General features: G+C 37.8%; 1 protein-coding gene and 1 non-coding gene across 2 annotated transcripts in view; one reads left to right on the top strand and one right to left on the bottom strand.

Moving 5' to 3' along the window:
• ZNF704 (zinc finger protein 704) overlaps positions 1-17,558 on the top strand; it is a 186,020-nt gene that overhangs the window by 37,578 nt on the left and 130,884 nt on the right. The gene's annotated exons all lie outside the window — the stretch shown is intronic.
• LOC150004575 (U6 spliceosomal RNA) lies at positions 1,599-1,705 on the bottom strand. Its single transcript, XR_016512602.1, has one exon. It is a non-coding gene; the product is annotated as a U6 spliceosomal RNA (small nuclear RNA).

The raw sequence follows: 17,558 nt of genomic DNA, 5'->3' as shown, positions 1-17,558 counted from the left end.
AGCAAGTCCTTTCAGAAGTTTTCCTGACTTTTTAATACACACCCCTCCTCCATGAGATCATATTGCATAGACTCATTTGGATTTCCTATTTTTAGTTAACATATTAAATGTTTTTCCATGTCAATAAATATAAAAATATGTATTTTTAACCATGCATGTTATTTGTGCATATTTAACCCTAAATTTATGGACAGATGTTTAGAGAATGAGCATTTTAAAAAAATATAAGAAATTCTGTAATAAATACCTTTGTGTGCCTTTCTGTTTTTTCCCCATAGATGGAGCTGCTAAAACAAGGGGGTGCAGGGTGCACAATTAAACTTGCTCCCATTTCCTGGCCCGCCTCCTACGACAGAGGTCAAGGCTGCCCATTCCCTCATACGTCAACCAGCACAGAGATTAGTCCTCATAATTTTTCTAAATCTCATTTAAAAAGTCTTTAAAAATTTTTTTTAAATTTGAAAACCTTTAAAAAAGTAAAAATCTTTCATAATCTCACTACTTAAAAATTGTGTGAATGTGTGGGTCTAGTTATATAGGAAAAGAAATAAAAGCGCCCTCTTGGAAACAAAGCTCTTTAGCAATCTACATGGTCTACTAAATGCAGGGAAATAATGCCAACATATCAGTCTACAATTTTTCTGTTTCTACTAATGAATCATGAACAAATGTTTTCCTCTTCAGAAAGCACACTGTATTCTGATATCTATTTTAAGGGAGTTTGTACTGTGTTTCCTCGTGAAGAAAATTTTGGTTGTTTGATTCCACCCTCCAGTAATTTTTTGTACAAAATGTTTGTGTAAGTGCATAAAGTTATAAGCATACATCCACAAGGATGTTAACTGTGGCATTATTTTAAATAATGAAACATTGAAAAGTACCTCAATATCTGTCAAGAAGAGATCAGACAAAAAATATGATCTCATGAAATGTGACAATATTAAAATTCTTTTAATGTACGTCTACTACTTATTTGAAAAGATGCCAATTATTGTGCAGTGAAAAAGAAGTTACATATTGTAGAAACACATTGATGTTTAAACAACCCAAACAGCATAGATAGGTATTTATGGTATTTTTAAAAAATTACTTATTTATTGTTTTTCTTTTTATTTTTTATTATTTTATTTTTATCTTTTTATTTTTTATTTTTATTTATTTATTGTTTTTCTGTTACAGTTGTCCCACTTTTTCCCCTGTCTCTCCCCCCTACTCAGCCTACCCCTTCTCCCACAGTCAATTCCCACCTCGTTGTACATGCCCATGGGTCTTTTATACTAGTTCCTTTACTAAACCCTTCCCCTACTTACCTCCCACCTCTTCCTTCCCTCCTCTCCCATGGTAACTATTAGTCTGTTTCTTGTTTACATGCTTCTGGTTCAATTTTGTGCATTTGTTTGTGTTGTTCATTAGTTGCCTGTATCAGGTGATATCATATGCTATTTTTCTTTCATTGCCTGGCTTATTTTGCTAAGCATAATTCTCTCTAGTTCCATCCATGTTATTGCAAATGGCAGGAGTTCCTTTTTCTTTCTGCTGCATAGTTTTCCATTGTGTAAATGTACCACAGTTTTTTGATCCACTCACCTACAGATGGGAAAAATATGGAACGCTTCACAAATTTGCGTGTCATCCTTGTGCAGGGGCCATGCTAATATTCTCTGTATCATTCCAATTTTAGTATATGTGCTGCTGAAGCAAGCATGGTATTTAATGTATTTTAAGTAATCCACAGTTTTGTAATAAATTATTAAAAGCTGTCTGGTTGGACCTGTCTGGGCAAAGTTGAGAGTAGAGTGGGTAGGATTAGACAGCTTTTCTTGTTTTATTTTATATACTTTTTATTTTTATTTTTTATTATTTTTTATTGTTTTTTTTTATTACAGTTGTCCCACTTTTTCTCCCATTGCTTCCCCCCACCCTGCCCACCCCTTCTTCCACAGTCAATTCCCACCCCGTTGTCCATGTCCATGGGTCATTTATACTAGTTCCTTGACTAGACCCTTCCCCTTCCACTCAACTTAGGCTGTTTCCATCACTTGGCTATTGTAAATAGCATTGCTATGAACATAGGGGTTCATAGGTTTTTTTGAATTGGTGTTTCAGGATTCTTTGGGTATAATCATAGCAATGGAATTGCTGGATCAAAAGGCGGTTCCATTTTTAGTTTTTTTGGGATATTCCATACTGTTTTCCATAGTGGCTGCACCAGTCTGCATTCCCACCAACAGTGTACTAGGGTTCCCTTTTCTCCACCTCCTCACCAGCACTTATTTTTTGTTGATTCGTTGATGATGGCTATTCTGACTAGTGTGAGGTGGTATCTCATTGTGGTTTTTATTTGCATCTCTCTAATGGCTAGTGATGTTGAGCATTCTTTTATATGCCTACTGACCCTCTGTTGTTCTCCTTGGAGAATTGTTTGTTCAGGTCCTTTGCCCATTTTTAATTGGGTTGTCTGTCTTCTTGGTGTTGAGCCGTATAAGTTCTTTATATATTTTGGAGATTAATCCCTTGTCTGAAGTATCATTGGCAAATATGTTTTCCCATATGGTTGGTTTCCTTTTCATGTTGCTGAAGTTTTTTCTTTTGCAGAGCAGAAACTTTAGTTTGATGTAGTCCCATTTGTTTATTCTTTCCTTTATTTCCCTTGCCTTAGGAGATATATTGGTGAAAATATTGCTACATGGGAAGTCTGAAATTTTCTTGCCTATGTTTTTCTCTAGGACTTTTACGGTGTCACGACTTACATTTAAGTCTTTGATTCATCTAGAGTTTATTCTGGTTTGTGGTGTAAGTTGGTGGTCTAGTTTCATTGTTTTTTTTTTTTTTTTTTTTTTTTTGCGTGTCCCTGTCCAGTTCTCCCAGCACTATTTGTTGAAGAGGCTCTTTTCACTCCATTTTATGTTCCTTGCCACTTTGTCAAATATTAGTTGACCATATAGTCCTGGGTTTATTTCTGGGATCTCTATTCTATTCCATTGGTCTTCTGTTCTTATGCCAGTACCAGTCTGTTCTGATAACGGTGGCTTTATAGTATAGTTTGGTATCAGGTATTGTGATTCCTCCTGCTGTGTTCTTTTTTCTCAGGATTGTTGTGGCTATCCAGGGTCTTTTTTGGTTCCATATAAGTTTTGGAAGTGTTTGTTCTAGGTTTGTGAAATATATCATTGGTATTTTAATAGGGATTGCGTTGAATCTATAAACTTCTTTGGATAGCATGGACATTTTAATGATGTTAATTCTTCCCATCCATGAACATGATATATGCTTCAATTTATTTGTATCTTTCATAATTTTTTTCTTTAGTGTTATGTAGTTTCTGAGTACAGGTCTGTAACCTCCTTGGTTCAGTTTATTCCTAGGTATTTTATTTTTCTTGTTGCTATAGTAAATGGGATTTTTTTCTAGTTTCTATCACTGATATTTTATTGTTGGTATACAGAAATTCCTTCGATTTTGAAATATTGACTTTGTACCCTGCTATTCTGCCAAATTCACCCATTAGGTCGAGTAGTGTTTTCATGGAGTCTATTGGGTTTTCTATACACTATCATGTCATCTGTATATAGTGACAGTTTTACTTACTCTTTTCCAATTTGGATGCCTTTTATTTCTTGTCTGATTGCTGTGGCTAGAACTTCCAAGACTATGTTGAACAGGAGTGTACATCCTTGTGTTCCTAATCTTACGGTGAATACTTTCAGTTGTTGCCCATTGAGTATGAAGTTGGCTTCAGGTTGGCCTTTATTATGTTGAGGTATGCTCCCTGTATTTCAATTTTGCTGTGTTTCCATCATAAATAGGTGTTGTACTTTATCAAATGCTTTTTCAGCACCTATTGATATGATTGTGTGATTTTTGTCTTTCATTTTTTGTATGTGGTGTATTACATTTATTGATTTGCAATATTAAACCATCCTTGCATCCCTGGAATGAATCCCACTTGATTGTGGTGTATGATCTTTTTAATATGTTGCTGGATCTTGTTAGTCAATATTTTGTTGAGGATTTAGCATCTATGTTCATCAGCAATATTGGCCTGTAGTTTTTTTTCTTTGTTGTGTCTTGACCTGGTTTTGGAATTAGGGTAATACTGGCTTCATAGAAAGAGTTTGGGAGTCTTCCCTCTTCTTGGATTTTTTGGAATAGTTTGAGAAAGTTAGGAGTTAGCTCTTCCCTAAATATTTTGTAAAATTCACCTGTGAAGCCAGCCAGTCCAGGACTTTTGTGTGCCGGGAGTTTTTTCTTTTTTTTTAAGTCTATTTTATTGATTATATTGTTACAATAGTTCCAATTTTTTCCCCTTTACTCCAGTCCACCCAGCACCCCCTCCACCAGAAATCTCCCCCAAGTTCATGCCCATGGTTCATACATAGAAGCTCTCCCGCTTCACCCTTTCATATATTCTTCTTTTTAAAAAAATAAATAAATGATTAATTAATTATTTAAACAATAAAAATAACAATCCCTCCCTTTCAGATATTTAGACACTTTATAATCTTATAAAGGACAATGGGCAAAAGTCTCAAGCTCCTCTAGCTGCTTCAAGCTGGAAATGGTCGTCGTTCTACCTACCCTTGGGTCCAGAAATCCCTAATAAGAATGGGGGTGTGGAGGGGAGGGTGGCCTTCCCACATGGGGAAGGATCGTGCAGACTCCAGGTCAGTTGGCTGTCCCCGGAAAATGGTGTGCTTGGTTTAACAGGCTGGCATCCTTGTTGTATTCTGGGGGCAACAGATTTGGCAAAAGTGTTAAAAGACATCATTCAGCCCATAACCACTAGATGACAAAAGGCAGGGATTAATTTTTCAATGTTCCACATTAGGGAAATAAAAGGGCTTCTTTGGAGGAAAGTGTGCCAGGCACATCTCATCTGTCCAAAACCCTTTTGCCCATTATACTTAGTTTGGGCTTAGGGAAATATTTTAGGTTTTCCCCCTCTCAGACCTCTGGGCCCTTTCGGTCCAAGCCATTAGGATAAAAAAGAGAAACCAGTTTTAAAGTGAAGCCCACAGACCACCAACCCAGCCACTTAGTTCAGCAAAACCATTGAGTCTCACGAGTCAGCGCTGCAGACAGGATTAAGTGAGGCCTATACGTACAGACAATCACTCAGGTAATGAGATCATAGGCTTATGCCCTTTGAAAGCAGAAAACACATGCTAATTTATCCAACATAACCCACAAACAAGTCTCTAAATCTGTAAGACTGTCTTATTGGAAAGACATCCAGTTGCAAGACATTTGACATTCTCCTTGCTTGTAAATTAAATATCTTCGATGATACCACAGACATAGTTTAACTTTCAAGTGAAAACATATTTTAAATGAAAAAAAACTTTAAAGATGGTTAACTGTACTGCTTTATAGTCTACCACTGATCATTGTGATTTTTCTTGAATAATGATTTTTCTCCCTAAGATTACCCTCCTTGTCATTAAAGGGACTGCATTAAGTCCATTTTTAATTTATCCTGTTCATTTGCATAAACACAACAAGAGCAGCAAATGATCACTTATGATCTTTAGTTCTGCTTTGCTGGAACTTACGCAAGGAACATTTAGGGTGACCTTCACTCTGCCCTTCAGGGCACAGAAGCTGAGCCACATACCTGGCATTCAGCCTTGACTGTACACACCTGTCTTTTCCAAGTCCTTCTGGTTTTCCATTGTGCCTTAAGGTCCCTTCTAGCCATCTTTCAGGAAAACAACCTTCATTCCTTCCCTGGAAAGACGGCCATGGACCGCACATCCAACCAAGGTACCAGGCCTTTTATCTCGTGGACTTTTATTACCTTTGAAAGTCAATCCCAGTTCCTCAGGGCTTTTTGGTAACAACCAGAGCCCAAGCATGTCTCCTTTAGGCATGACATTCCAGTCATTGTCTTGGTCAACAAAACCTCTATTAACATCTGGTCTTATTAGGTTTATGCAAAGAAACTTATGTGATTACTTACTTCTTTAGAGTGCCAAACTCTGGAGGGATCAGATAGGGAGAAAAATATACAGTGTGAAGGAAAATCCTTGTCCTTCTAATATTCACTGAACTGGCATTTCCATTATTCATATTTTCATTTTTCCCCCACTAAAAATTTTTTTTCCATTACACTTGTCCCACTTTTTTCCCTTCTTGCTTCCCTGCATCCTGTCCCTCCCTTCTCCCACATTCAGTCCCCACTCAGTTGTCCATGTCCGTGGGTCATTTATACATGTTCTTTGACTAGACCCTTCCCCTTCTTATCCTCTTCTCTCCCTCCCACCTCCCCCCTTGTTACTGTTAGTCTACTCCTTGTTTACATACCTCTGGTTCAGTTTTGCTCATTTCTTTGTGTTGTTCATTAGTTTCCTGTAATAGGTGACAGCATAAGGTATTTTTCTTTCGTTGCCTGACTTATTTCACTAAGCATAATTCTCTCTAGTTCCATCCATGTTGTTGCAAATGGTAGAAGTTCCTTCTTTCTTTCTGCTACATAGTACTCCATTTTGTAAACGTACCACAGTTTTTTGATCCACTCATCTACAGATGGGCACTTAGGCTGTTTCCAGCACTTGGCTATTGTAAATAGTGCTGCTATGAACATAGGGGTGCATAGGTTTTTTTGAATTGACATTTCAGGATTTTTTGGATATAATCCTAGCAATGGAATTGCTGGTTCAAAAGGCAGTTCCAGTTTTAGTTTTTTGAGGAAATTCCAAATTGTTTTCCATCGTGGCTGCACCAGTCTGCATTCCCACCAGCAATGCACCAGGGTTCCCATTTCTCCGCATCCTCTCCAGCACAAGTTGTTTGTTGATTTGTTGGTGACGGACATTCTGACTGGTGTGAGGTGGTATCTCATTGTGGTTTTTATTTGCATCTCTCTGATGGCTAGTGATGTTGAGCATTCTTTCATATGTCTATGGACCTTCTGTATGTCCTCTTTGGAGAAGTGTTTGTTCAGGTCCTTTGACCATTTTTAATTGGGTTGTCTGTCTTGGTGTTGAGTCGTATGAGTTCTTTATATATTTTGGAGATCAATCCCTTGTCTGAGGTATCATTGGCAAGTATGTTTTCCCATATGGTTGGTTCCCTTTTCATCTTGCTGATGTTTTCTTTAGCTGGGCAGAAACTCTTTAGTTTGATGTAGTCCCATTTGTTTATTTTTTCCTTTATTTCCCTTGCCTTAGGAGATATATCAGTGAAAGTGTTGCTATGTGGGATATCTGAAATTTTATTGCCTATTTTTTCCTCTAGGACTTTTATGGTATCACGGCTTACATTTAAGTCTTTGATCCATTTTGAGTTTATTCTGGTGTATGGTGTAAGTTGGTGGGCTAGTTTCATTTATTTTGCATGTCCCTATCCAGTTCTCCCAGCACCATTTGTTGAAGAGGCTCTTTTCATTCTATTTTATGTTCCGTGCCCCTTTGTCAAATATTAGTTGACCATATAGACCTGGGTTTATTTCTGGGCTCTCCATTCTGTTCCATTGATCTATATGTCTGTTCTTATGCCAGTACCAGACTGTTTTGATCACAGTGGCCTTGTAGTATAGTTTGATATTAGGTATTGTGATTCCTCCTACTGTATTCTTCCTCAAAATTGCTGTTGCTATTCAGGCTCTTTTTTGGTTCCATATAAGTTTTTGAAGTATTTGTTCTAGGTCTGTGAAAAATGTCATTGGTATTCTAATAGGGATTGCATTGAATCTATAAATTGCTTTGGGTTGTATGGATATTTTAATGATGTTGATTCTTCCCATCTATGAACATGGTATATGCTTCCATTTATTTGTATCTTCTTTAATTTCTTTCTTCTGTGTTATGTAGTTTTCTGAGTACAGGTCTGTTACCTCCTTGGTTAAGTTTATTCCTAGGTACTTTATTTTTCTTGTTGCTATGATAAATGGGATTTTTCTTTCAGTTTCTCTCTCTGGTATTTTATTGTTGGTGTACAGAAATGCCTTCAATTTCTGAATATTGACTTTGTACCCTGGTATTTTGCCGAATTCACTTATTAGGTAGAGTAGTTTTTTTGTGGAGTCTATAGGGTTTTCTATGTACACTATCATGTCATCTGCAAATAATGACAGTCTTATTTCCTCTTTTCCAATTCGGATGCCTTTTATTTTTATTTCTTGTCTGATTGCTGTGGCTAGAACTTCCAAGACTATGTTGAATAGGAGTGGAGAGAATGGACATCCTTTTCTTGTTCCTGACCTTAGGGGGAATGCTCTCAGTTTTTGCCCATTGATTATGATGTTGTCTTCAGATTTCTCGTATATGGCCTTTATTATGTTGAGGTATGCTCCCTCTATTCACATTTTTCTGAGAGTTTTCATCATAAATGGGTGTTATACTTTATCAAATGCTGTTTCGGCATCTATTGCCATGATTATGTGGTTTTTGTCTTTCATCTTGTTTATGTGGTGTATTACGTTTATTGATTTGCGAATATTAAACCATCCTTGCATCCCTGGGATGAATCCCACTTGATTGTGGTGTATGATCTTTTTAATGTGTTGCTGGATCTGGTTCATCAGTATTTTGTTGAGGATTTTAGCTTCTATTTTCATCAGCGATATTGACCTGTAGTTTTTCTTCTTTGTTGTGTATTGACCTCGTTTTGGAATTAGGGTAATACTGGCTTCATAGAAAGAGTTTGGGAGTCTTTTCTCTTCTTGGATTTTTTGGAATAGTTTGAGAAGGATAGGAGTTAGTTCTTCCCTAAATATTTTATAAATTCACCTGTGAAGCCAGCCAGTCCAGGACTTTTATGTGCCGCGAGTTTTTTGATTACTGCTTCAATTTCACTAGTTGCTATTGGTTTATACAGGCTTTCTACTTCTTCTTGATTCAGTTTTAGAAGACTATATGTTTCCAGAAATTTGTCCATTTCATCTAGATTGTCAAACTTCTTTGGTTGTTCATAGTAATTTGTTATAATCCTTTGTATTTCTGTGGTATCAGTTGTGATTCCTCCTCTTTCGTTTCTGAATTTGTTTATTTGGGTCCTCTCTTTTTTTTTCTTGATGAACCTTGTTAAAGGTTTGTCAGTTTTGTTTATCTTTTCAGAGAACCATCCCTGGTTTTGTTGATTTTTTGAATTGTTTAGTCTCTATGTCATTTAATTCTGGTTTGATCTTGATGATGTCCTTCTTTTTTCTCGCTCTGGGCTTTGTTTGTTGTTGTTCATCTAGTTCTTGTAGCTGTAGGGTTAGAGTTTTTATATTAGATTCTTCTGTCTTTTTTAGGTAGGCTGTATTGCTATGAACCTTCCTTTCGCTCTGTTCCTTAGGTTTGGGGCTATTGTGTATGTGTTATTATTTGTTTCCAGAAATTTTTTGATTCTTTGATGTCATTATCAACCCATTCATTATTTAATATCATGTTATTCATTCTCCATGAGTTTGAATGTCTTGGAGTTTTTTTCCTTGAGGTTGATTTCCAGTTTCAAGCCATTGTAATCTGAGAAAATGCTTGATATAATTTCAATTTTCTTGAATCTGTTGAGGCTTGTTTTGTGTCCTACCATGTGGTCTATCTTTGAAAATGTTTCATGTGCACTTGAAAAGAATGTATATTTTGCTTTTAGGGGGTGAAAAGTTCTATATATATCAACTAAGTCCATTTGCTCTAGAGTGCTGTTCAATGCCTCAATATCCTTGGTGTTTCTTTGTTTTGAAGTTCTATCCATTGTTGGCAGTGGGGTGTGAAAATCCCCTACTATGAGTGTGTTGCTGTTGATACCTTTTTTGTAGTCTTCCAAGATTTTTCTTATATATTTGGGTGCCCCTATGTTGAGTGCATATATGTTTACAAGGGTTATATATTCTTCAAGGATTGTTCCCTTAACTATTATGAAATATCCTTCTTTGCTTCTTTTTATGGTCTGTGTTGTGAAATTTATTTTGTCTGATGTAAGTACTTCTACCCCAGCTTTTTTTTTTCATGTTTGTTTGCTTGGAATACTTTTTTCCATCCCTTCACTTTCAGTCTGTGTAGATCTTTTGTTTTGAGGTGGATCTCTTGTAGACGGCATGTATGTGGGTCATGTTTTCATATTCATTCAGCTACCCTATGTCTTTTGATTGGAGCGTTAATCCATTTACATGTAGGGTTATTATTGATGGGTATTTATTCATTGTGACTTTTTCCCATTGTATCTGTGTTCCTCTCCCTCTTTTTCTTCTTCTTCTTAAAGCAGGCCCTTTAGCATCTCTTGCAATGCTGGTTTGGTGGAGGTGTATTCTTTTAGTCTTCCCTTGTCTGGGAAACTCCTTATTTCACCTACCATTTTGAAAGAGAGCCTTGCTGGGTAGAATAGTCTTGGTTGTAGACCTTTTTTTTTCATTGTTTCAAATATTTTTTGCCATTCCCTTTTGACTTGTAAAGTTTCTGTTGAGAAATCAGCTGATACTCTTATAGGACTCCCTTGTATGTTATTTGCTGTTTTTCTTTTGCTGCCTTTAGGATTCTCTCTTTGTCTTTGAACGTTGCCATTTTAATTATAATGTGCCTTGGAGTGGACCTTTTTGGGTTCATCTTCATTGGGACCCTCTGTGCTTCCTGTACTAGTGAGACTTTTTCTCTCCTCTTGTTCGTGAAGTTTACTATCATTACTTTTTCAATCAGGTTTTCTATCCCTTGCTTTTCTTCTCCTTCTGGAATTCCTTTGATACGGGTATTATTACGTTTCATGTTGTCCTGCAGCTCTTTTAAACCCTCTTCATACTTTTTCAGTCTTTTTTCATTTTGTTGCTCTGTCTGGGAATTTTTTTCTGTGTTCTCCTCTAGTTCACTCATTCAATCCTCTGCTTCATTTAGCCTGCTTTTGATTCCTTCTACTGTGTTCTTCAGCTCAGAAATTATATTCTTCATTTCTTCCTGGCTATTATTGATAGTTTCTATGTTTTTTTAAATGCTGGTGTAGTTCTCAGTAAGTTCCTTTTAGTTTCCCTGGAGTTCTTTATGGTTTCCCTGTAGTACTTTGTAGTACCCCTGGAGTTTGTTGTAGTTTTCTCTGAGTTTGTCAAGTTCATTGAGCTTCCTCATTACCACTGTTTTGAAATCCATGTCTGATTGTTTGCTTGCCTCTATTTCATCTATCTCTTCTTTTGGGAATTCATCCTTTCCTTTCAATGGGGTGTTGTTTCTTTATCTTCACATTTTAGGCAGCTCTTCTTGTTTGTTTTTGCTTCTTAGGTTGATCTGCTTTTATTTCCTGCCTTTGTGGTGTGACCTTCTGTGATAGGAATCCTGTGTGATTAGGTGGTTCAGGCTCCTTAATGTCCTAAACCCGATGTTCTTAGGATGCTCTTTATGCCTTTTATTTGAACTCTCTGGTGGTATTTTGGTTTTGGTTGTTGTTGTGTTGCTCTTTGGTGGGTCCTTCCCTCCAATTAGCATATGAGAGTCACTCCACTCACCTCGCCTTGTAAACAGTTGTTGAGCTGCTGCTAAAACAGAGCTGCAAGTCTGGGTAAGAATTCCATACTCTCAAAGATATTCCCCACCCTCAGTCGCTGTATCAACTGCAAATGACCCAGTATTAATAAGGATGTATAGAGAGCAAGAGACAGAAAACTCCTGTAGAAGATCTCAGTGGAATTGGTCTCTGTAATATCTGTTTTTTTTCCACTTTCTTCTCTTTCTGGATATGTCCCTATTGTCCCACTCTGGATCTAGACAGTCTGCTCCAGCCTACTGGTGTTGTACTGCCCATGTCTATCTCTTTTGGTTGTTTTTTGCTCTAGTCACTCTGTAATCTGCAGTCAGGCTTAAGCACTGTGGGGGGTGGGGGCGAGTAATTTCCCTGGGAGTGGTTGCTGCTTATCCTTCTTATTCTATTTGGTAGGGAATAGTCCGTTTAAGAGATTTCTCCCGTAGCACTGAGGATGAGTTTGTACTGGGATTTGGTCCACTGCTCCCACAGCTCTTTCTCTAAAATCAGCACCCAAAACTTTTCCAAAGCGTCTCTAGTTCACTTCACCCTCCTTTGGCTGCGGCCAGGGGAGGGCACCTGCACGCATCCCCGCATGGTGCAGCCCAGCAGGCAGGTGGGCGAAATGTACCCCCGCGAGTGCGCAGCCTGGGGCTGACTGGTGGGCCAGACGTGCCCCCAATTAGCGTGCTCAGATCTGGGTGGGCGGGTGTGCCAAATGCACCCCCACTCGCGGGCACCCTGCGTGGTAGGGGAGGCCTGGATGTGCTCCTGCAGAACCCCTCCTCAAGACTATTGCCCCATCCATTGTCTTTCAAGGAAGGAAGGAAGGAAGGAAGCGAAGAAACAACAAAAATCAAAATACAAAAAAAATAAATACAAGAAAACAAACAAAAAAACGCTGTTCCCTGCCTCGCCTTTGCCAGTGGGCACAGTCTCAATCTCTACCCCTTACTCCTCTCAGGGGAAGCCTAGGAGCATTGAAAAATCTCTGCATAGCTAGCCGCTGCCCCGGGAGCCAAGCCAGCCAGAACTACCTTCTCTCCTGGGTCTCCTCCATGATCCTTACCAGACAGATCGCTCTGAGGAAGTCTCCTCTGCTGCCAGCTACCCCAAGGTTCAACTCCCGCCAGTATCCAGATGGTAACTGAGATGCTTTGTCCACAATTAGCCAAAACTCCAGACTGTTTTCGGGAGCAAGCAAGCACAGCCTCCACTCACTCCTCCGCGATCTTCTTTCCCTCTATTTTATACACTTTTTAATTAAAATTTTAACAAACATGATCCGTATTAAATAAGAATTTTTTAAAAATGAAAAGTACATCGAAACACTATGAAAAATAATTAAAAATAAAGTGTTTAAGTGAGACTTGGGAAGTCTCTGAGACTACACCTGCTTAATAGTTTATGAATCCATGGAACACAATTAAATAGAAAGTAATATTTCTTATAGGTACAGAATATTTCATTCACAATGTGGAGGAAGAGTGAGAAGATAAAAAGAAGAAGAGAGAGGAAGTGATGAGATGAGAAGGGATTAGCCGGAAGCAGAAGTGGCGTGCTGTTGATCCTGGTCCCAGGAGAACACAAAAGAACTTAAATTCCTCTTCTTCAGGTGGGCACTGCACATAGTTAGATCAGCTATGTGGGCTGTATACCTCCTGTTTTCTAAAAAAAATATTCGCAGTTCCTCCCAATAAGATCCTTTGCCATCCTGACAAATCCTTTGTTTCCATTTGTCAAAGTCTCTCCTGAAAAGTGATGACCAGAATCAAATACTGCTGCTCACTAATTTCTAGTCTTATCAGCCTGGGAAAGTCAGAGTACTCCTTTCTTGTGCGCAACATAGTTTTTTTTCTTTTAAATCCTGACTAAGATTATTCCTAAACCTCTCCTTTGTCTTTTCTCCTGAAAATCACTAGTCAGTCTTGCTTTTTTTCTTTGTTATTTGCCATGCATGGCTTCTAGCTTGGGACTTACATCTAGACAGTTTCCTTCTGCCTCCTCAAATGTTAGGTTAAAGCCATATTTTCAGGCCAATGAATCTCCTGACAAGGAAATTCTTCTTGGATCTCATAAGACCCATCTTGTCTTGCCAAGAGTCCATGCTTCTGGTACAGAGAATCAGTTCTTTCTCTTTGACTTTTTGTGCAGCAATTATTAGTCTCAAGTGTCTTCCTTTGCCTTTGGAAGCTTTGAGTGCTAAAACAAAAACAAGAACCCTGCTAGACATGACTATATCTTTCACTTCCCTTAGGTGAATCTCTATGATAATTTCTAGGTGTTCTTTTTCTTTTTTTTTTTTTCTCTGGACTATTTATGCATTCACAGAGGATGGTGGTAGTGAATCAAGTTGTTTGGAAATGTTCTCTGCTCCAGGAAGATGAGCACACTTTTGAAGAGCCACACCAGTTCTGCCCGGCTGCCTAGAAATGGCTCCTGGGGAAATGTCTTTTTCTTACCTGTGTCCTGCTCTATTCCTGGTAGCAGAAGCCCACAGCTGAGAGAAGCCACTTCTACTAGTTACTTAGCTTGGGCCATGCCCTGTTTCTTCTTCCTTTTGCATTTAACTCCTTTGATGTTGCTGTCGAATTCTCTCCATCCTATCAGAGGTCTTCTGTACTCTCTGGCTATCTTCCCTTGTTGAACCCTCTGCCTCTATTTGAGCTGGAACATTCTCAGGTTGCCTCAACTGTTCCATGAATAAAAATGTCAGCTTTTCTTAAGGAGTCACATTATTCATTGATAAGTTTTAAGTTAGCCTAGGCCCTGAACATCACCAGAACAGTTTCCCTTTGTCACCAGGGTCTTGTGCAAGTTTGGGGGGAAAATAAATAAGAATACCCACTTAGGGCAGATGAAGTACAAAATTTCTCTCCAGGAGGAGGAATTAGGAATGTTCCTGTTCCATGGGTGATAAAGCTGTGGCCTGGCTTGAGTGGGGCCTGGATGTTAGTCCCATCTTACTAGTGAGCAGGATATAACCACATAGCAGCCTGGTGTGCAACACATACCACCTGTATTTTTTTTAAAAGGCCATAGACTTTGTAGCTGCTTTTTAAGCACAGCTTCCCAATTTCTGATCTTGGGAATATACCATCCACACAGGTTACTCCTGGTTTGGTTCTTTTTTTTTTTTTTTTTTTAAATTAATGTTACTATTGAGGTATAATTTATATACCACAACATTCATCCCATTGTAAGAATAGAGTTCCGTGGCTTTTAATAAATTTACAGCACTGTACAAATGTCACTGTGGTCTGTTTGCAATTAGTTGTGGCTCCCACCCCAGCCCCAGGCCACCTCTGATCTGTTTTTTGTTTTTATAAATTTGCCTTGTCTGGAAATCTTCATTAAGTTGCTTTCTTCTGCTAACCAAACAGCAGTTCAAAACCTGACCCATGCATTTTTTCTCATCCACCTCAGCATTCAAACATGCTCTGTTCCCTACATCTTTTCTTTTTATTATAACAGCTTTATTGAGATATAATTGACATATATTACAAGTCATATTTTAAGGTGTGAAATTCAGTGTTTTTTTAGTATATTCACAGAACTATACAACATCACCACAATCCATTTTAGAAGCCTTACACCATCCCCCCCAAATACTTTATCATTAGGAAACACACTTTTCTGTAAATCCTAAGGCCTAGGCAAACACAAATTTACGCTATATTTCTATGGGTTGGACTATTTTGACCATTATATATAAATTAAATAATGCAATGTGGAATCTTTAGTGTCTGGCTTCACCTAGCATAATGTTTTCAAGGTCCATCCATGTTGTAGCATGGATCAGTATTTCATCCTGAATAATGTTCCATTGTATAGATGCAGCAGAGTGTATTTATCCACTTGTCAGTTCATAAACATTTGGGTGGTTTCTACTTTGGGTTGTTATGAATAATGCTGCTATGAACAGTCATGCAGTTTTTGTGTGGGACCATGCTTTTGGTTCTCTTGGCCATATGCCAGGAATGGAATTGCTAGGTCCTGCAGTGACTTGTTTCATTGTTGGAGAACCTGTAAGATGCTTCCTTGTTGATCATCCTCTCCAGCCACCCCCCACCTCTTGTTTTTTTGGGCCATTTCTGAGCCCAGCTTCTCAAGGTCTGACTCCATGTCCTGTCTCCACTCTCTTCTCTCCTGTGAACTCTCCTCTTAAAGAGTCTTTTAAATATGGTATCTTATTTGAATAAGAAACATTAAAGAGAGCATTAATATCTGTCAACCTTACCTGTGATATAATGACCATCCAAACATGTCACCATACCTTACAAACTGTGGAACTTTAAAGTATCTAAAATCTCTTACTCAGTCTACATTTTTGTCCTCTTTGGTCATTTCTAACTCATTTTAATCCCACCTTTAAACAGGGAGTCAGGGCTAACTAGCCTTTGAAACCCATTATATTGCTAAAATTCCCTGATTACTACAGAGATGAATTTTTTGTTTAGAATGTATTATGGAAGATTAATAGCTTACACTGTTGAATATTACTGTAATTTACTTTATTATGAGGTCTTGGCTAAGGGCATGATATACAATTATAGCATCATTTCTAAAGGAAATTTATTCTACTTTGTATTAATTTGCTTTAGGTGTTTTGTTTTTTTCCTACATTTTTAAGGCTAAAAGCTGTGGTACCTGTAATGTTCTCCCTCAACCCCACCTTCCTTTGGACTGAATTCATTTAAACAATGCAGTTGGTCCCAAGGGAGGTATGGATGTCAATTATTGCTACAAATTAATACTAATGACTCCTTAAATATTTAATTAATGTAATACTTGACACTTAGGGAGGAACTATTTGTAATCATCAGAACCAGGCCTGTTTTCATTTTTTATGCCTGGTGTTTAGCATGTTGCTTTTGTAACATTGGTTAGGAATGAGCTGCTATGGAAAGTGAAGAAATTCCCACTCTCACACCCACCTCTAGGAAGAAAAAGTTACGTAGAAAGCCATTAGAGATGGATATTTAAAATATTTTCTTATTCCTCTCTATTATATGTTGGTGTCATTTTAAAAGCTCTTAAAAGCACTCATTTTTCTTAGACTCATTGAGGCATTCTAAGAAATGTGGTAACTTTTGAATGAGTTACAAGTAGACCCAAAGTGGCTGACTCTTTTCCTACATAGCTGGGTTTAGGTCTGCCCAGAGCACATGGAAGGTCTCTCCTCCCTGACAAGTGCAGGCCAACAAGACAGGGAGCTCATTCATGTGACAGATACAAGTCATCCTTGGGCTCTGGCGGTTCTCATCTGTGAGCAGGTCTTGTGACTCCAGCACACACATACCTCAGAGTTTTTCTTCAGTCTGGAATTTCTAACCATTTTTAATACCATAGTTGGCTAGTCTCTGCTATCCTAAAACACATGTCATATTATCATTTTATTCTGAGAAATTCCTTATGTTCGTGGCTTTAGATTTTAAAGTTCTAAATCTATTTGATCATATTCTTTGTGCTTTTCCTCCTATCTAAAATTTAAAAGAAACAAACAAGCATGGCTTCTATTTGAGTGGGTAGGCAAAGATTTACTGATTCCAGAAACTTAAGTTCATAAGGCGATGGACTGCTGTGGGGACCTGTGATGTGTCTTGTAGGCATATTTTGAAACTACCAAGGAGTGAGGATCCAGGTCACTAGATAGTCTCACTCTTCTTTGTACACGTGAGACTTGATCAAGTTCACTCCAAACCTCATCTACAATACCCATCTCCTTACAAAATCCTTCCTTTAATGTCAGTCTTCTTTCTCAGCCTTCCCAGATTTAGAAATAACTAGATTCAATTCCCTGAGGTTTAATTTTACACGCATGTTTGTTTTAAACCTTAAGCATCATTGCATTTAGTTAACAGTAAGAAAAGTTATTATCTTTTTTATTATCATACTAATGGAGGGATTTTATTAAGATGTTACCTGCTGCAGATGAAGGATAAAAACCAATTCTTGAATGAAAGAGTATGGTTAAGATCAGTATTCACAGTTAAAGATAAGGCTTGTTTTTTTATTTATAACTGTCTTCTATGAAATATAATCAGCATGAAATATTTAAGAATTTATTGACTTAAATGAGTCTTGTCAGTTGCAGAAAACAATGATGTTTTAAATTTTATATTTTTATTTAA

Source organism: Furipterus horrens, unplaced genomic scaffold, assembly GCF_987537825.1.
Source record: "Furipterus horrens unplaced genomic scaffold, mFurHor1.1.pri manual_scaffold_7, whole genome shotgun sequence".
In the NCBI taxonomy this organism is placed as follows: Eukaryota; Metazoa; Chordata; class Mammalia; order Chiroptera; family Furipteridae; genus Furipterus; species Furipterus horrens.
This window is presented reverse-complemented; position numbering and strand designations above follow the sequence as displayed.